The 20,165-nt window shown below is 45.3% G+C and overlaps 1 long non-coding RNA gene across 1 annotated transcript in view; it reads left to right on the forward strand.

Moving 5' to 3' along the window:
• Window positions 1-19,739, forward strand: part of LOC121030982 (uncharacterized) — a 28,431-nt gene extending 8,692 nt beyond the window's left edge. The window contains exons 2-3 of the long non-coding RNA XR_005790494.1: window positions 8,112-8,212; window positions 19,170-19,739. This is a non-coding gene — a long non-coding RNA (uncharacterized LOC121030982). The remainder of the gene's footprint in view (window positions 1-8,111; window positions 8,213-19,169) is intronic.
• The last annotated feature ends 426 nt before the right edge of the window (window positions 19,740-20,165 follow it).

The following is a 20,165-nucleotide window of genomic DNA, read 5'->3' on the forward strand; positions in this document are numbered from 1 at the left end:
ATAGAATGAGGAGACCAGAGGGCCCTGTGGCACCCTTTTGCCTCTAACATTCTAGGAATTATAAATATTTGCCAGTCATTTTGAGACATCTACTACATGAATTCATGGAAAGAAAAAGTTTGTTATTCTCAACACTTTTTCCTTTTTAGCTCTAAAGCAGGGCTGGAGAGAACCCTTTCTCCCCCTGAAAAAGTCCCCTAGTTTTTTTTTAGAACAAATGTTATCTTTTTCCAAAACCAGAATCCAAACTAGGCTTCAATGACCGAAAATAGGTTCTCACTGTGGCTCTCACTGTGAGAGCTCCTGTAGCCTGAGTCCTTTTGGTTTGGGGGTGCGCCCCTAGAACTCCCTTCTGTCTTGCTTCCAGGAACCTACCCTTCTCACCACTGCATGCTGGATATCTGTGCTGAGACAACTTCATGCCAAGTGATGAGAATGAGTGGTTGAGGCGACCACCTTGCTGTATGACCACCTTGGGGAGGAAAAAGAATACTGTCCAGTGAGCAATGCAGTAGGAACTATTCAAGTGAATCTCAATCTGAAGTCTCTTTGCAATCCTCTTTTCCATATAGAGGGAGAAAGTAGTCACTGGCTGGAGCTTAGGGAAAGCCTCAGTCTCACTGAGCCTGGACTCACTGTGCTTATTTTCTGGTCTGCTAAATATTTCTTCAGCAGTTGTGATACTTAGAATTTCACAGGCTTGAACCTGCTTCTTCAGTTCTGGATCTGGTTTTCTCTTACTGAATGCTCACTTTCCAATCTCAAGTAGGGGGAAGTGCTTCTTGTCTCTGATTTTTAAATTCATTGCAGAACCACCACTCTTGAAGAGCTATCGGGTTGGAGGGATAGATTGCTTCTCGCTTTTGGGTTAGCAAATTTATCAATAGAAGGCCCTGCTTGACAGAAACCTATTTTCAGGGCTAATATAACTTCTGAGGTCTTTATCATGGGTGGAGGGTATGACTCTTAGCTTTAAGGTATAGAGTCTTAGACTCTTAGATGTCAAGTGACAAGTGGGTGAATAACAGCAATGAAAGTAACAAAATCTCTAATCCCTAGAAAAGCTTTTTTAAAAACAGGAATCCTCAAGAAGAGCCCTCCTCTATCTTCCTTAATAATGTATCTCGTGTCCTAAACGGTCACGCATATCCCCTTCCTTATCATCATCATAAGACATAAGACGTAAGAATGTTCCCGTGTGTTTGTTAAGAACGTCAGGGAAGGCTTGAAAACATCACGGCAACATCCGTAGCAACACCCTCACTTGTACCAGCGGGGAAACTGAAGATCACGGAGGGTGAATTATTTGGCTGTTATCTGCTTATTTAGATTATTTGGTTAAACCAATCGCAAGTGTAGCTCTTCTTCAGGATGCTGCCACCCCTGCTGGGCTGCCTTCGTGTGTGCTCGGTGACTCCTCGGTTGTAGCTAAAAAAAGGAAGCTCGTGTACCATACACCACAGTCTGGTCCCCCTTCTGCCTTCCTACTCATGCTGTAGTGAGGGGATGGCTCTGAAGGACTTGCTGGCTTCGAAACCCTTCAGCCCATATGGGCTGTGCTGTGTCATTGCTTGTTGCCCAGGGGCACACTGCAAAAATGACTTACCATTTAAATAAGTGGTACATACAGAACTGGTCAAGCAATGGGCTGCACTTTTTTTTTTTTTTAAACTAATAGACTTTAGAGCAGTTGTGGGTTTACAGAAAATTGAGCAGATACTGGGGATTCCCAATATGCCCTCCTCCCACTCACATCTCCCCCTGTTATTATTTTTTTAATTTTTTAAAATGTTTATTCATTTCTGAGACAGAGACATAGCATGAGTGGGGGAGGGGCAGAGAGAGGTGGGGACACAGAATCCGAAACAGGCTCTAGGCTCTGAGCTGTCAGCACAGAGCCCGATGCGGGGCTCGAACTCACAGATGGCGAGATCATGACCTGAGCCAAAGCTGGACGCTCAACTGACTGAGCCACCCAGGCACCCCTCTCCCCCTGTTATTAATATCTTGTCTTAGTGTGGCACATTTGTTACACTGGTGAGCCAGTATTTATATATTATTATTAACCAAGGCCCATAGTTGACATTAGGAATTCATTCTTATCAACAAAACTAAAAGGCAACCTACTGAACGGGACAAGATACTTGCAATGACCTATCTGATAAAGGTCGGTGTCCAAAATCTATAAAGAACTTATAAAACTCAACACCGAAAAACAAATAATCTAGTCAAAAATTGGGCAGAAGACACAGATAGACACTTTTCCAGAGAAGACATTTAGATGACTAACAGACACACGAAAAGATGCTTGACATCACTCATCAAGGAAATACAAATCAAAACCACCATTAAATACCACATCACACCAGGCAGAATGGCTAAAATTAACAACAGAGGAAACAACAGATGTTGGTGAGGATGTGGAGAAAGTTGCACTGTTGGTGGGGATGCAAACTGGTGCAGCCACTCTGGAAAACAGTATGGAGATTCCTCAAAAAGTTAAAAATAGAACTACTCTATGACCCAGCACTACTGGGTATTTATCCAAAGGATACAAAAAGACTAATTCAAAGGGAAACATGCATCCTGATGTTTATAGCAGCATTGTGAACAGTAGCAAAATTAGGACAGAGCCCAAATGTCCATCAAACAATGAGTGGATAAAGAAGATGTGGTATGTATATACAATGGAATATTATTCAGCCATCAAAAAGGATGAAATCTTGCCATTTGTAACAGCATGGGTAGAACTAGAGTGTAGTGTCATTCTAAGAGAAATAAGTCAGAGAAAGACAAGTACCGTATGATTTCACTCGTATGCGGAATTTAAGAAACAAACACAGAGGGGGGAAAAAGAGAGGCAAACCAAGGAACAGACTCTTAACTGTAGAGGACATACTGAAGATTATCAGAGCGGAGGTCGGTGGGGGGATGGGTTAAATAGGTGATGGGGATTAAGGAGGGCCCTTGTGCTGAGCACTAGGTGTTGTGTATAAGTGATGCATCATTACATTCTACACCTAAAACTGAAAAAAAAGCACTCATTGTTTATATTGTATAGTTCTATGGGTTTTGACAAATACTATCATGTATCCACTGTTACAGTATCATGCAGAATAGCATCCTGCCCTAAAACCCACCTGTGTTTCACCTAATCATCACTTGCCTACCCCCCACCCCAACCCCTGACAGTCACTGATCTTTTTACTCTCTTTACACTTTTGCCTTTTCTAGAAGGTCATATAGTTGGAATCATACAGTATATAGCCTTTTAAGACTGGCTTCTTTCACTTAGTAATATGCAGTTAAGTTTCCTTCATGGCTTTGATATGGCTTGATAGCTTATTTCTTTTCTTTTTTTTTTATAAACACTTTTGGGGTGGTTTGTTGTTTTGTTTTTTTTTTTTAGAACAGTTGTAGGTTAACAGCAAAAATGAGCAGAAAGTACAAAGAGTTCCCATATACCTCCTCCCCCGCAAACACACAGCTGTACCAATTATCAACATCCCACACCAGAGTGGTACATTGTCACAATAGATGAACCTCCATTGGCACATCATTATCACCCAAAGACCACAGATTACATTTGGGCTCACTGCTGGTTTTGTACATTCTATGGATTTTGACACATGTATAATAATAAGTATCTCCCATTATGGTACCATAAGGAATAGTTTCATCGCCCTAAAGATCCTCTGTGCTCTACCTATTCATCTGTCCTTCTCTCCAACCCCTGGCAACCATAGTTTGGCCTTTTTTTTCAGAATGTCATACAGTTGGAAACATAACAGTATTTAGCCTTTTCAGATTGCTTCTTTCACTTAGTAGTGTGTATTTTATGGTTTCTCCATGTCTTTTCATTGTTTGATAGCTCTTTTCTTTCTGGTGGTGAATAATATTCCAGCGTCTATATGTACCACGGTTTATTCATTCACCTGCTGAAGGACATCTTGGTTTCTTCCAAGTTTTGGTAAGTATGAATAAAGCTGCTCTAAACATCTGTGTTCAGGTTTTTGTGTGGACGTAAGTTTTCGACTCCTTTGGGTAAATACCAAGGCATGAGGCTTGCTGGACTGTATGTGTGTGAGGGGATGTTTAGTTTCGTAAGACACTCCCGGACTGTCTTCCAAAGTAGTTGTACCATTTTGCATTCCCACCAGCAATGAATGAGAGTTCCTATTGACCCACATCATAGTCAACATGTGGTGTCGTCAGTGTTTTGGATGTGGGCCATTCTGATAGACGTGTAGTAGTTACTCATCGTTTTAATTTGCAATTCCCTAATATGGTATGGAGCATCTTCTCATATGTTTGTTTCCCATATGTGTATCTTCTTTGGTGAGGTGTCTGTCCAGCGTTTTTGACCACTTTTTAAAGTGCGTGTCGTTGTTTGTTTTTTTATTGCTGAGTTCTAAGAGTTCTTTGTATATTTGGATGTAACTCCTCTATCAAATACATGTTTTGCAAATTATCTTCTCCAAGTCTGTGGCTTGTCTTATTCTTAACAGTGTCTTTCACAGAGTAGAAGTTTTTCATTTTAATGAAGTCCAGCATCAATTTTCCTTTCATGGATCATAGTGTTGTATCTACAAAGGTGTTTAAATGGCTAGGAAACAAGCCATGAAGAGATCGCTGGACTCCAGGAAGCAGCTTGAAGAATCTTGGAAGAGACATCATGAGCGGTCCTTCTAACATTTAGAGGGACTTCGGGCTCTGCATCAGCCTGAACCGGTAGCACCACTGTCTCCAGACCATTCTCGCCTCTCCGTCAGCGCTCTTGTACTGACCACGCCATTGCTTACATCCTTTGGCAGAATGTGGACCTCATCGGTTTGAATTTTATGAGGACATATTTAGGTTTAGTTTTGGGGAACACCACTGCTCCTGAATCCTTGATGGTTTATTAATTAAGTGATTTTTCTGAGGCTAGCAAAGTATTCAAGTCTTTTTAGCAAAATTATGCAGTCGATCTCATCTAACACAGAAGCAAACAACTCTCACTTATTTTTAAAAGATGGTAAGTTACTCTTCCTAAAGAAAAAACTTCTGACTCTAGCATAAGCATGAAACTTCAAATTGGAAGTGACATTGTGAGGGAAAATAATACAAAAATAAATATAACACTTTATGGACCTTTAGATGATCAGCAATTTTCCAAGTATCCTTGTTCAACCATAGACCCAGCTCTTTTATATAAAGCAACTTTGGTGATTGTCACTTATAGAATTTATCTTTTGACTTCATACTACTGTGGTTTGCTTATTTGTAAACTATATTGCAGAATGTCTGACAGCCCATCTTGTGTTAGTATTATGTCTTATTCTACCTCAATGTGGGCTCCTTTAAGGTGGGAATCAATGGCGTTCACAGCCCAGCCCAGAATCTTCTTCTTTTTTTTATTTTTTTATTTTTTTATTTTTTTATTTTTTTTCAACGTTTTTTTAATTTATTTTTGGGACAGAGAGAGACAGAGCGTGAACGGGGGAGGGGCAGAGAGAGAGGGAGACACAGAATCGGAAACAGGCTCCAGGCTCTGAGCCATCAGCCCAGAGCCTGACGCGGGGCTCGAACTCACGGACCGCGAGATCGTGACCTGGCTGAAGTCGGATGCTTAACTGACTGCGCCACCCAGGAGCCCCACTTCTTCTTTTTTTTAAATGTTTATTTTTGGGGGGGGCGCGGGTGCAAAGAGGGAGGGAGAGAATCCCAACCAGGCTCCATGCTCAGTGCAGAGCCTGTTGCTGGGCTTGATCCCATGACGGCGAGATCATGACCTGAGCTGAAATCAAGAGCCGGACACTTAACCGTCTGAGCCACCCATGTACCCCCAGCCCAGAATCTTCTATGTAGCAAGCCCCTGTAAGTGCCTATTGAATTAACTTGTTAAATCTTTATCCAGTAACACTAAGTGTTCAAGAGAATTATAGTTTTGAGGAGACACATTTATAAAAAAAATTTTTAGGGGCACCTGGGTGGCTCAGTCGGCTGAGCGTCCGACTTCGGCTCAGGTCATGATCTCGCAGTTTGTGAGTTCGAGCCCCGTGTCGGGCTGTGTGCTGACAGCTCAGAGCCTGGAGCCTGCTTCGGATTCTGTGTCTCCCTGTCTCTCTGCCCCTCCCCCACTTGTGCTCTGTCTCTCTCTCTATCAAAAATAAAATATAAGGATGATGCCAATTTAAAAAAAAATTTTTTTAATTCATTTATTTATTGACAGTGTGCGAGTGCGTGGGTGGGGGGTGGGGAGGGGCAGAGAGAGAGAGGGAGAACAAGAATGCCAAGCAGGCTCTGCACTGTCAGCACAGAGCCTGACACGGGGGCTCGAACCCACGAACTGTGAGATCGTGACTTGAGCCGAAGACAAGAGTCAGACGCTTAACCAACTGAGCCACCCAGGCGCCCCTATGAAAAATTGTTTTAAGTGAATAGCACTCAGGAAAAAAATCCAAAATATTCCTGCAATGTTGAAATATAGAGCAAAGGAGAGAGAAAAAAGTGTGTTAATGATGTTCAACTATATGTTCAACTATATCGTTCTTCCTTTCCCCCCAGACTCTGAGAAGAAGATGTAGGTGCAATTGCAATAAATGAAAGGGAGATTCGGGAAGCACGTAAGGAACACCTTTTTTTGATTTTAAGATTCTTGGAAACTTGGGGGAGGTAAGCAGAAAGCACAGCCCAGAGCCTCCTCTTAAGAGACGCAAAGCTGGGGTGACTTCGGTAAGCCCCGTGCAGGTGCTGGAGACAGGGACAGCCACAGGACTGCCGGTTCCCATCCACGTGCTCTTGAGGCTTGCATTTATGGATTCATGTGCAATGAGCAAATCACTGATTGCAACAGAAGCTCGCATCCGTGCCTCTTCCTTCCTTATAGGTCTAGTACGAAATGGTGAGTGGTAGGAACACTGCCACCTAGATGCTCCAAGGGCCTTTCTACTTGTCGGCTTGAATGCCAGTTCTGAGACCCGGGTCCCCTGTGGCCTCAAGAACGTCCGCAGCATGTTCTCAACTTAGGCTCTACATTGCAACCACCAGGGAGGCTCTACAAAAACGTTGATGCCAGGGTCCCACTCCTGAAGATTTTGACTTAATTGCTCTTCAGTGCAATTTCAGCATAGAGATTCCTGTGTAACTTTTTATTGAAGTATATTATGCATGTAGCAACGTGCGCCGTCCTAAGTATGCAGCACAGCGAATTTTTACAAACGGAAGGTACCGGTGTCCCCTGGGCCCAGCTCACGAATCAGAATGTGACAAGCACTCTAGAAGCATGCAGATGCTTGCCCTCCATCGAACCCCACCCCTACCTCTATCCTCACTTCCGACAGCAGAGTTTGGGTGCAGAGATTTTTAAAGCTCCCTCAGATGACGCTAACGTGCAGCCACGATGGAGAACCACGTCTTACTGGTTGAGGGTAGGGAAACGGGATGCAAGAAAACCAAACGCACAGATACAGGTGAAAGAAAATTAGAGCAAATAAGAAACTCAAACTCCCCTCTGCCTTGAGCCAGGCTGTCACCTCTTGCGTTACGTGTATAAGTCCTATTGCACATCAGCAAGTCAATAAGAATTGAAAAAGTTGGGTTTTTTTTTTTTAAACAAAATCCTTCATTTATAAACCAATTTTCTCAGCATTTCCTTCTCAGGAAAGAAATACCTGCCGTCCCGAGGGTTGCCGAAGTCACATGTGCAGCTAATACTTTAAAAAAACGCATGGCGTGCTTTCTATGTGCCCAAGTCCCTCACTGAATGCTTCACGCGCTGTCTCACTCAGTCCTCGGAACTCTCAATAATAGTAGGTTATTTTATTTCCCCCATTTTACAGACTGAGCAAACTGAGGCACGAAGGATGAAGTAAGTTGCTCGAGGGCACACAGTTTGGCGTAGCTTCACTTGGAGCATTTCTTCTTGCTGTTATCTCCGCTGTGGTTTTGATTTTATATATCTGTGCCAAGCAACCTCTGTTACTAAATACCTGGGCAAAGATTCCTGGCACTCTGATTTGACTCTTTCAAGGCGCGGTTGGAGGAGGCGGGTGGGGGGAATCACCGAAGTACTGTGTGTGCTGGCATGGACGTTGATGAGCATGTAGTTTGACCACTTTCTTTTTCAGGTGAGGAGACCGGCCAAGAAAGGTTTTGGAGGCCTTACACTCAACGAGAGAAAATTGGAGACGGCCTGAACCCCTGGGGGGGGGGGGGGGGGGAAGCGCAGGTAGGGGCATCACTGGGCTGCAGGGCTTTGACTTTTCCTCTAAGCCACAGACGCACAGGTTTGTGACCTTTGTCATTACCACTCTGTGGCTGGTGAGGTGATGTTGCTATGACTATTTAATCGAACATTCGTAGCGAGTCACGTGTGAGTGTTGTTCTTTGCGTAACTACAAAAGTCTCTGTGCAGCTAGCTTCCAACCTGAACGAGACTTGGAACGGATCACCACCGAGCTATCGGAGTTGGGAGCTGGAGGCTCTCCGTTTCGCCGAGTTTGTTCAGTTTGTTTGCATTTCGTGACGTATGCGATTGCCCTCCTAGCATGTTTATCCTGGCAACGGAAGGGGTAGAGCGTGAGAGGGATCGTGTCGAGAAGTTTTCATGGAAAACTTGGTGTCACACGTGTAAGCCTTATTTCGTAAACGCTTCCAGAAAGCAAAACACATCTCAGAAACTGTGGGGTTTGTTGCCTCTTTCTATTTCTGCTCTAAGACTGCTTTGGGGTTTCTTGCAACTGTCCCTTTTATTTTATGTCTTTAATGTTTATTCGTTTTTGAGAAACAGAGACAGAGCGACAGAGCGTGAGTTGGGGAGGGGCAGAGAGAAAGACACACACACAGAATCCATCCGAAGCAGGCTCCAGGCTCTGAGCTGTCAGCACAGAGCTCGACGCGGGGCTTGGATGCGTGAACGGTGAGATCTCGATCTGAGCCGAAGTCGGATGCTCAACCGACTGAGCCACCCAGGCGCCCCACTACTGTTTGTTTGAGATCTCTCCCCAGCCCCCACCCCCAGGGGTCTTTCTCCTCTCCCTGCTTCCCACATCCCTGGACACTGGTTGGTTGGGTTGCTCTGGTCTTTGGCAGGAAACTCCCTTGGAGCCACAGTGCTGGCTCTGTCGCTGTCTAATTTCCTTCAGAGCAAGTCTTCCAATATAAATTATACCCTCAATTACTTCTCTCTTCCTGGAGCAGTGAATCACGTGCGAGGAGTTGTTAGGGTGGGAACAGCCGGAGACACAGCCGGGAGGTTGGAGCCAGTGCCGGCTTGTCACCCTCATTCTCTGTTTACCCGCGGCAGCCGCCGAAGTGCCTCCTTGCACTCAAGTCGCCAGCGACGGGAGTGCCTTCAGTGTCTGCTCCTGCTACACCCTGTACTCCGTGGGCCTATGTGAAGGGGGGCCGTGGTTTGGAGAACGGGTCTACACTCTTAGGCAAGAAGAAAACTTAGCTTCACTAGGATGGCTTGATATTTGACAGCCATGGTAGATTGCATTAGGACCTCCAGCTTTATCCTGCCCTCTATCACTACCCTCTGCCATGTGATTCTGTGGCTCTTCCCATCATCAAGAGTTGAGGGTATCCTCTGACCCACTGATTCTGCCCATGACCCCTGCTTTGGCCAATAGGATGCTAGCAGGTGGGATACAAGCAGAGGCTTGAAGGCATGCTTGTGTGGTTGGGCTTGCTCTCCTGCGTCTCTGCTATTCCCATGAGAGGAGCCTGCCTGGGCTAGGCCACTGGTCCCAGGGGGAAGTTGAGAGACATGTGGGGCAGGGGGCCCCCAAGGAAGCTGCCCCAGTCCAGCTCAGCCCCGCCCAGAACAGAGCTGTCCAGCTGCCCCTGAGATGCGTGTGCAAACCCAGCCAAGATCAGCTGCTCTGCCTACCCGGCGTCCCCACGAACCGCAGACGCGGGAGCTGGAGTAGGAAGTGATGGTTATTTTAAGCCTCTGAACTTTGAGATGGTTGGTACCTAGCAATAGCGATGGGGCCATGCCCCCTGAGACTGTTATGACTATATGACAAACAAAAGCACTTTACAAATGTGAAGCCATGGGGAGTGAGCAGAGGGAAGAGGAGGGCTGTTGAACCAGCTCTGGACCCAGAACCTGAAGATCAGAGGTAAAATCCACTCCCCTGCCCAGTTCGCTCTGTAAACTTGGGTAGATCGTTTAACTTCTCTGGGTCTTTCCATAAATTACAGAGCTGGCTTGCAGACACAAAACCGTGAGAGCTTGAGAAGATATTGGAAAAGTAATATGGGTCCTAGAACTCCATTGGGAGAGAGTTAAGGAAGGGTTGGGGAAGGTGGGAGAGAGGTTCCAGGGGTATTTTAATTTCGTCTAGATAAAACATTTTACCCAAATAAAAGGGAGAGATCCATTAAGTTGGAAATCGGATGATTTTGGAGAATATGTGGGTGTTTTTGTTTTTGAGAGACAGAGAGTGAGAGTGGGGGAGTGAGAAGTGAAGAGAATCTTCAGCAGGCTCCACACCTAGGGTAGAGCCCAACACAGAGCCCTCTTCGAGGTTCCATCTCACCAACCATGAGAGCGTGACCTGAGCTGAAATCAAGAGTCGGGCGCTTGACAGACTGAGCCACCCAGAGACCCCGAGAATGTGTTGGGTCTAAGGGCTGGGAGGTAGACTTGGAGCCCAGATGTAAAGTCTCATTTCCCCAGAGACCAGAGACAATGTCTTAAGAGTGTGGGATACATAAGCAAGGAAGGGGAATGACCCTGAAAATGGGTTATAGAAGGCGCCTTCCTGACAGCTCTTCACTTGGAATAGAGCAAAGCTGGGGACAATTATGGAGTCTTTGGTCAAATTCAAATGGAGAGGTAATGGGCCAGACTAGTAGGTAGATGTGCCCGTGTGAGCTCCTTCCTTGACCACCTCTAACTTTTCTTGGTCGTTTATTATCTGACCTTTGACGAGGCACTCATCCTATGGACAAGTAGATAAAATACTGGTCATTTATTTGTTACATATTGATTATATGCTACATTCCAGGAACTGCTGTGGACACTGGGGATGAAACAGTGACTGAGGCATGGTTCCTGAGCTGGCTAGCAGCTCAAGCTAGATGGATTTTTTTTTTTTTTTTAAACATTGGCATTCATATCAAAACATAAAATACTAGGTCCCTTTTCAGAGGGGAAAATTATAGCTCAGAGAGATTAAGCGGCTTGTCCAAAGTCTTACAACTTGTAAGAAAAAGATGAAAAATTATACCTTTGACCTTCAATCTGTGTTGTTTCTACGGAACTATGCTGAATCCTCCGGTTGGTTGTTTGACTTTATTTACAAAAATATCAGTTTTACACACTGTTTTAGGAGTACATCTGTGTATGTGAAATAGTTGGTGCTTGGATTTTTGTTGTTCTGTGGAGAAGCTACGTGATTTATAAGTCAAAGGATCACGTTCTCTCACTTTCTGGGACCATGAACGTAGATTTCTGTATTGAATAGGGACAAAGCTTAAATGTACAAAAATAAGGAAATCGTTTAATCAAGTGTGGTTCTTCTGCTCAATGGATTCCTTTAAAAACACTCAATATGATGGCTGTGCCTCAAACTTTATGGTTAAGAGTGTGAATTATTACAGTTCCTCAAAGAGGACAATGTGAAAATATATTTCAAAACTAAAAATGGATATGCTTTTTGTTCTAACAATTCTCACCGGAGGAAGTTGTTCTACAGGAATATTCACAGAGGTACAAAATTATTCAAACAGCATTTCTTTTCTAGTAAAATACTGGAAGTAACCTAAATCCTCTTTTTTTTTCGTTAATGTTTTTAAAATTTATTTTTGAGGGAGAGAGGACCAAAGCGTGAGCTGGGGAGGGGCAGAGAGAGAGAGAGGGAGACACAGAATCCAAAGCAGGCTCCAGGCTCTGAGCTGTCAGCACAGAGCTGGCCACAGGACTCAGACTCGTGAACCATGAGATCATGAAACAACTGAGCCACCCAGGCACTTGGGTGCCTAAATACTCCTAATGAATCTGTACCAATATTTATCTGTAGCATGTATTATATGGAAGGTGCTCACACATATTTTACAGAAGATATAAAGTGATATGTGAGAATGGTACAGCCTAGTTGGGGTGTACACAATCTCTATATATAAAAGGTAACTAACAATCGAAACATGGTAAGATCAGAGAAAGGTTTGGGCTTGAGGGACTCAGAAGTCTTTAGGAAAATTTCATTTGAGTTAGGGAAGGGTTTAGAAAGAACAAGAGGATTGTGGGAGCTGACTGTGAGAGCCAGACAGAAGCTCTCTTAGCAGAGGCAGGGTCTGGAATGAGCAAGACGAACTGGGGGCGAAGAGGATCTCTTTGGTGGAGATGGGAAGATGAGCTTAGAGAGTGACTCGGTGGTAAGACCAGAATGATGGGTTGGGACAACACTGAGGACGACCTTGGATGCCAAGATAAAGATCTGGAATCTTGTTTAGGGATTTGATCCAAGGGCAACATGCACAAAACAGTGTTCGGGGGAGTGTAATCTGGCCACCCCATGCCAAGTGGATTGTACCAGAGCGTGTCTGAGGTTAGGAGGCTCCTGGAGACCTCAACAGGAGTCCAGGGACGAGGCGAAAAGGCTCAAGGGAGGTTGGTGGCTGGAAAAGTAGAAAAAGAGAGGCAGACACTACGGTGTTATTCTTCCACCTACCCTGCCTGGACATGACTTTGACATTCCCCTGGCAAGTCGTAGTTACTGGGACAGTTATTATCTTGGGTTTTACAGGTGTATAACGCAGCAGATTGTGTAAGCACCTGAGGGGTAAAGACGCTGCGTTCAGTTGCATCTCTGGCTGTTTGTCTGCAGACTGTTAGGGATTGAAAACTAATGAGCAACACGTTTTCCAACACAGCCAGAGCTGCCCCTGGCTTGCTGCTGGGAGAAGCCGTAAACATAAATCCACTTCCTGAAAGCAAAGACTAAAGGGTAAAAGTCGTTCTTAAGAGGTATTTTTCCAGTATTCCATCAGAACTTTAACCGATGTTTTCATTTAAAAAGAGGATTATTAAAAGCACGTGTAGCTATTAAAAAAAATTAAGTAGATCAGGAGTGCTATCATGTAAAAAAAAGTCCATGCTTTATTGTTAGGTGATAAAAGCCAGTCTCCTGACAGTATCATCACACACTGCTTCTGCTAAAAGCACTGTGTGTGTGTGTGTGTGTGTGTGTGTGTGTTTAATGTTTATTTATGAGAGAGAGAGCGAGAGCGCACGAGTGGGGGAGTGGCAGAGAGAGGGGGAGACAGAATCCGAAGCAGGCTCCAGGCTCTGAGCTGTCAGCGCAGAGCCCGACATGGGGCTGGAACTCACAAACCGTGAGATTATGACCTGAACTGAAGTCAGACACTTAACTGACTGAGCCACCCAGACGCCCCTCACTGTGTATGTTTTAAGTATGAAGTCTGGGAGGCCACCCTCCAGTGGGAGCACTGGGGATGTGGCGGGGGGGAGGGTGCAGAGTGGCACAGTCACTTTTTTGCTTCTGAGTAGTTTTAGTAATTTACAAACAGGTCATTGCTTATAATGAAAAGATTCTTAAAGACGTTTAGTACATCCCAGAGAAGCATAGCCCCCACCTGCTCAATCTGATTATAGAAAAACAGACAAAAATGCTAGTTAGGGAGATAGAGTCAGGGAGAGCTATAGTTAGTAAAAGTCTTCCTTGATCTGACGGATCGCTTCTCCAGGGTAACTCCCCAGTAGAGACTGGTGTGTTTCATTAAGCAAGTTATTTGTCCCTAGGCTTCAATTTCCTCAAAGGTAAAATGAGGATGTTGTGATAAAACAAAATAAGATCTATCAAGCATTACTTGGCACACTGTGGCCATCTCTAAGCTGTCAGCAGTCACTGGTTATTACTCTACTTGGCATTTCAAACATCTAACAATGACCTTGTACTTCTCCTTGACTCTTCAGTTCCTTGCTTGCTTGACCCCCTACTAGAATGCGCACTCCTTGAGGGCAGGTTCTTAATTAAAAGTTCTTTTAATTGTTTTTCTTCCCTGCTGACAAAAATAATATCTTATTGGGGCGCCTGGGTGGCGCAGTCGGTTGAGCGTCCGACTTCAGCCAGGTCACGATCTCGTGGTCCGGGAGTTCGAGCCCCGCGTCGGGCTCTGGGCTGATGGCTCAGAGCCTGGAGCCTGTTTCTGATTCTGTGTCTCCCTCTCTCTCTGCCCCTCCCCCGTTCATGCTCTGTCTCTCTCTGTCCCAAAAATAAATAAACGTTGAAAAAAAATTAAAAAAAAAAATAATATCTTATTGTGGGGTGGGGCGTGGGGGCAACTAAAAATCTGCCTTCATGTCCACCCTAAAGGTAGCCATTATAGACGGTGGTTCCTATAGATTCTTCTAGAATGGGGGTTGGGGCAACACTGAGGCCCCATTTCTATAAAGGGCCAGATAGTAAATATTTTTGGCTTTGTGGACACACTGTCTCTGTCACAACTACTCAGTCTTATCCTTATAGCCGGGAAGTAGCCACAGACAGTACCTAAACAAATGGGCGTGGGTGTATTCCAATAACACTTAATTTATAAAAGTGGGCTTCAGCCTGATTTGGCCCCGGGACAATCGTTTGCTGGCTCCGAGCTAGAATAGTGCTTGCTGTCTAATAGAAATATAATATGAGCCACATACATAATTATACACTTTCTTGTGGATATACTCAAAAGCACTTTTTAAAAAAGTAGAATCAATTTCAGTAGTATGTTTTATTTAACCCACTGTATCCAAAATGTTGTCATTTCAACAGGTAATCAAAATAAAGAACAATTGAAATATTTTACATTCCTTTTTTTCGTACTAAGTCTCTGAAATTTGCTGTGCATTTTGTACTTCCAGCATATCTCAATTCCAGCCAGCCACATTTCAAGTTTCATGGCTACCATGTTGGACAGCTCAGCTGTAGATTCTAGATAGACCTCGTATGTATATAATTGCATACATTAAAAAAAAGTGATATACATGGTCTTTGCACTGAATCATCTTTCTTAATGATCTTTCCTTATCTTCCATAAAGATCAATCTTTTTTTTAATTTTTTTTAACATTTATTTATTTTTGAGACAGAGAGAGACAGAGCATGAACGGGGGAGGCTCAGAGAGAGAGGGAGACACAGAATCTGAAACAGGCTCCAGGCTCTGAGCAGTCAGCACAGAGTCCGACGCGGGGCTCGAACTCACATACTGCGAGATCGTGACCTGAGCCAAAGTCAGACGCTCAACCAACTGAGCCACCTAGGCGCCCCTAAAGATCAATATTTTTACAGAACCATTATAAGATCCAGCAATTTCATTTCTGGGATTTATTAAAAAAGAAAAGGAAAACACTAATTTGAAAAGATATGTGCAGCCCTACGTTCATTGCAGTGTTATTTACAATAGCCAAGCTGCGGAAGCAGCCTAAGTGTCTGTCAGCAATGAATGGATAACGAAGATGTGCTGGGTACATACAATAGGATATTAGCCACGAAAAAGAATGGAATCTTGCCATTTGTGACCACATGGAAAGACTTGGAGGGCATAACACTAAGTGAAATAACTCAGAGAAAGACAAATACTGCATGATTTCACTTACATGTGGACTCTAAAAAACAAAAAAGGGACTCATAGATACAAAGAACAATTTGGTGGTTGACGAGGGGCTGCATGCAGGTAGAGTCTGGTAAAAGAAAGGAAAGGGCTTAAAAGGTACAAATTTCTAGTTGTAAAATAAAGAAGACCCAGTGATACAATGTACAGCATCGGGAATATAGTTATTAATATGTAACAACTGTCTATGGTGATGGATGGCAGCTGGATTTATCAGTGGTCATCACCTCTCGATGTATATAAATGTTGAATCACTTTGTGGTACACCCGAAACTAATATAATATTGTATCAAGTACGCTTCAATAAGAAATAAAGCGAAATCAGCATGGAGGCACACATACTCATAAAAGATCAACCCTTTTCTTGACCATTAGCGTATCCTATTGCTTACATTTATCATAATCAATTTTATCGGTTCCCTATTGGTGAACCTTTGTATTATTCCCAATATTGAATTGGTATTTAAAATAGTTCAAGAATTGTCCTTTTATGTAATAGTGTTGGCACCTGTGGGAGTGTATCTTTAGAATAAATTCTTGGGAGTTGAACCTGCTGAGTCAAAGGCTGTGATGACATTTAACTTTCAATAACTGTTGCCAAGGTGGAAAGCTGGGGTTCTGTCTTGTTTTTCTTTGTATCTCTGGCATGTTGGTACTCAATGGATAATTGTTACATGAATGGATAAATTAAAATCTCACCCCATGGAGAGAGGTAGGGAGCAAGAGAGCAGAGGAAGAGAAATAATATGGCATAAAGTGGGAACAGTTAATTGCACATTAAGGAGACGAATGGAAAGACCCTGAGTTGCTATAATGAAAGGTGTTTGCTTAATGTTCAGTTAAGCTCCTCTGAGCTCAGTCCAGTTCCTTCCCTCTTGGAAAGTCTCTGAGCCACGGGTCTTGGGCTCTGTATTGTGGGTTGCACTGGGAAATTGCTCCCTACATTTGAAGGTCAGTGTGAGCCCCAGTATGCCCTGTTGTGGACCGGACAGAGTTTCTAGTGAAGGGCCGGGGGTGGAAGGTGAGATGTGGTTAGAGGTGCTACCTCCTCCCAGGGGTGCTGGGAAAACCCCTGCTCTTCAGGGATCAGACAAATTCCTGGGATTCTGGAGTCCCCTCTGTGGAAATCTCTCATGCCACCTTGTCCTTCTACCTGCTGAGAATTCTCCTCTGGCCTGTCTCCCAAACCAGCCCTCTGGCCACCCTCAGCTCTGCCTGGCCTGGCAGGCCACGCTAGCTTCTCTCGGCTTCCCCCCTACCCTCCCCAGGGTTCTGTTCATCCAACCCTCCTCTCCACCCCCATCCCCAAATCCCTCCTAAAATCTGACTTCTGTAGCCATCTGGAGGACAGGGCCCAGTTTCTTTGTCTCCCCAGAGGCTGCCATAGTGCCTGGCACACAGTTAGCACTTAATGTTAGTTGAATAAAAAGACAAAATAAACACTAGACTTTTTAGTTTACCATCCATGGTTTTCCATATGGAATAACTCATTGGGTGAGTGTTGGTCACGTGCTGACTGTATGCCATGCACTGTGACAAGGAAGATAGCGTTTCAAGCAGTCAGAGCTCAGGATCTTGGATCCCTTTCTGATTGTATCTGACGCTCCACGACTCCCCGAACACTCATGCATTATTCTGTATTATTATTCCCTCCCGTATTTGTTTGAGCACCTATTATGTTCCGGCACTATGCTGAATACATACTCTCTAATTTAGCCTTCACAAGAATCCTCCCAGGAAGCTAACACTGGCCCATTGGACACAACAGGGAGAATACGATCCAGTGATTCACCCAAATGCTCCTGTGCCCAGGAGTACATGGGGTCACTGTCCCACACCCAGGGCCCACACCCTGGGAAGGAAGCAGTTGACCCTTAAGGGGCTGAGGGAAGAGCATTCCAGACCAAGTAAACACCTGGAGCCCAGAGGGAAATCGTTGTGTGGGGGTGGGGCGTGGGGATGGGGGGGTGGCTGAGGGGCGGTTGTATTTGGCCGGGACACCGGGAAGAAGGAAAGTGAGAGACAGGCGGTGAGATGGCAGTTCCTTGAATTGCTTTTCTTCTCATCCCCAAGCCTTGGTGCTCAGCACTCACCGTAACCTCTAAGGACATCCTTTGTCTTTGTTACCTTACTCTTTTACTGGAGTTTCTGAATGGAAGCTCCCTGAGGGGCCCAGCTGCCCAGTGGCTCCTCCCAGTCAGTTGGAGCTGTGCCAGGACTAGAGCCCGAAGAACCTCAGCTTACTTTACACGTTGTGTTGATTTTTATTTCGTAAAGCGAAGTCAAAGTCCGTGGCGATGCTGCTCCTTGGGCGCTAGAATCAGAGGGCGCTGTGTGCGCGTCCAGAGGAGAGGCATCCGCTCCACATCCAGGCCCGGTGCCCCCGGCTCCCCTCCTGCTCCTTATGCTTCTCACCGCTGCCAGACTGTCTCCCTCCCAAGGCCATGCCTGCAGGAGCGAGGAAAGAAAAACAAGAGTAAGTCACTTTGATAAAACAAGACCTAATAGATCCAGGCAAAATTATTGTAATCAGAGCCACAGCCATGGCCCTGGCCAGGAGGGGGAAAAAAATCCAAAATAATGCTCACATTATCCTCTTTTTCTCCCCCCTCCCCGAAGCTCTACTTTGAGCGGTGTGCTTTTTAAACATCCTGACGATGTTTAAAGCCTTGCCAGAGGCAGGAACACAGAGGGGAAATATTCCTGCCTATAAACAAAAGGGAAAGTCTCATGCGAGGGACTGAGAATTTTGAGACTTAACTTGGGCTTGGCAGTGGGAAAATGTAACGCTCTGGAAATAACGATCCCGGCATTAGGTCACTCGGGCAACGCAGCCATCCTGCGCGGCCTTCAAAGGGTCGCCTCAGCCTCTTCCCAACGTGAAGGCACAAGAAGCATGGTGTGTTCATTTGTCCAATGGGCGCTTACTATTTGCAGGGAACTGGGGGAGACAAGGAGTGAGAACACGGCTCTCCGGGACTCCATCGGATCACAGAACAGCAGGAGGACAAGCGTGTGGAGTAGCAGCCACGGGGGCAGGGTGGCTGGTGACGCGGTCGCCCAAGGACCAGCTCTCAGCCTTCTGCTGTGCTTCCTTCCCCGGGGACAACAGCTGAGGTCTCATCGAAGAGCTCCCCTCTACAAGCACCGAAGGGCATCCCTGTACCTTCCCTGGTCCTTCACGTGGCTCCCTCCTCTCCCAGCGGACAACTGGCTACCAGCATGCGAATCCGGGCCTGGCCCCCCTGCTCTGCTGGATTACGGAGGAAGAGGTGCAGAAGACAAGAAGTTGGCCCTGGGAAGCTATGAGCTAGAGACCATACAGAACTGACTTTCTGAAGCTAGTCACTCATCCATTCTTCCCTAGCTACCTAGAAAGCCAAGAAGAGCGTGACCTTCTCCTCACTTATGCCCAGTGATAGGGACGCTGGCCATGCTTTCCCACCTCCAAGTCAGGGCGAGAGGTCTGATAGGGACCCGCCCATGTTCTTGGTGGGTCTGCCTGAAACCACGTGCTCCCACCTTCCATCTTCTTTAACACGGTGGCTGTTCTTTTCCAGATGAGGAAACTGGACCCCCGACTTGTCCAAAGACGAAGACCCGGTTTGAGGCTGGGGCCTTCCAAATCACCGTCCATGGCATCTTCTGCCCTAGAACGCCACATCCTCCTCACTCCAGCCTTCCTCTCCCACCCACCCCCCCACCTCTCTGGCTCCATTTCGTCCTGATCACGAGGTCCCCAGTGAGAATGTGTAACACCGTCAACTTCAATCCAGCGACCCTGCTCCCAGATATTTGCCTATGGGAGAGAACACATGTGCCCTCCTACAGGCTTGGAGATGAATTTCTCTGCATCTTTCCTCCTAATAATAAAAAAACTGAAAGCAGGTGACGGTTGACAGACGACAACACGAACTGGTGTGGGTCCATGCAATGGAATATTGCTCATCAATAAAAAGGAGCAAATTGCTGAGGAATGTGACTACATGGATGAATCTCACTGACGTGTTGAGTGAAAGAAGCCAGATACGAGTATGTACTGTATGATTCAGCTCATATGAAGTTCTAGAACAGGCTGAACTAGAAATTAGATCAGTGTTTGTTTGCAAGGACTGGAAACAGAGGGACCAGGGGAGGAGATTAACTGGGGAAGGGACACGGGGGAACTTTTGGGGATGAGGAGAATGTTCTAGATCTTGGCAGGGGTGGGGACTACGTGGGTATGTACATTTGCCAGAACCGATCAATCAGTATACTTACGATCTGCGCACTTCAGAAAGATGAATTATATCTAAATTTCAAAAATAGGGAAAGAAGTGGTATGTGATCGTCACAAAACTTTATAAAGAAGTAATGAAGTAAGCAAAAGCCTTTTTCCTACATCCAGATTTCACACTTCTGAGCTGACTGCTGTTCATGACTTCATGCAGTGACCTTTTGGGGCACATAAGCGGGCTCAGCCTGCCCACTGTGCCGTAATCTGCTCCATGACTACACGTCCAGCTGAAGGAAAGCCTTCGTGCAACAAGGTTGAAATGGCCATTTCTGAGTGTCAA

This window comes from Herpailurus yagouaroundi, unplaced genomic scaffold (assembly GCF_014898765.1).
Source record: "Herpailurus yagouaroundi ecotype Mexico unplaced genomic scaffold, PumYag 140, whole genome shotgun sequence".
NCBI lineage: Eukaryota > Metazoa > Chordata > Mammalia > Carnivora > Felidae > Herpailurus > Herpailurus yagouaroundi.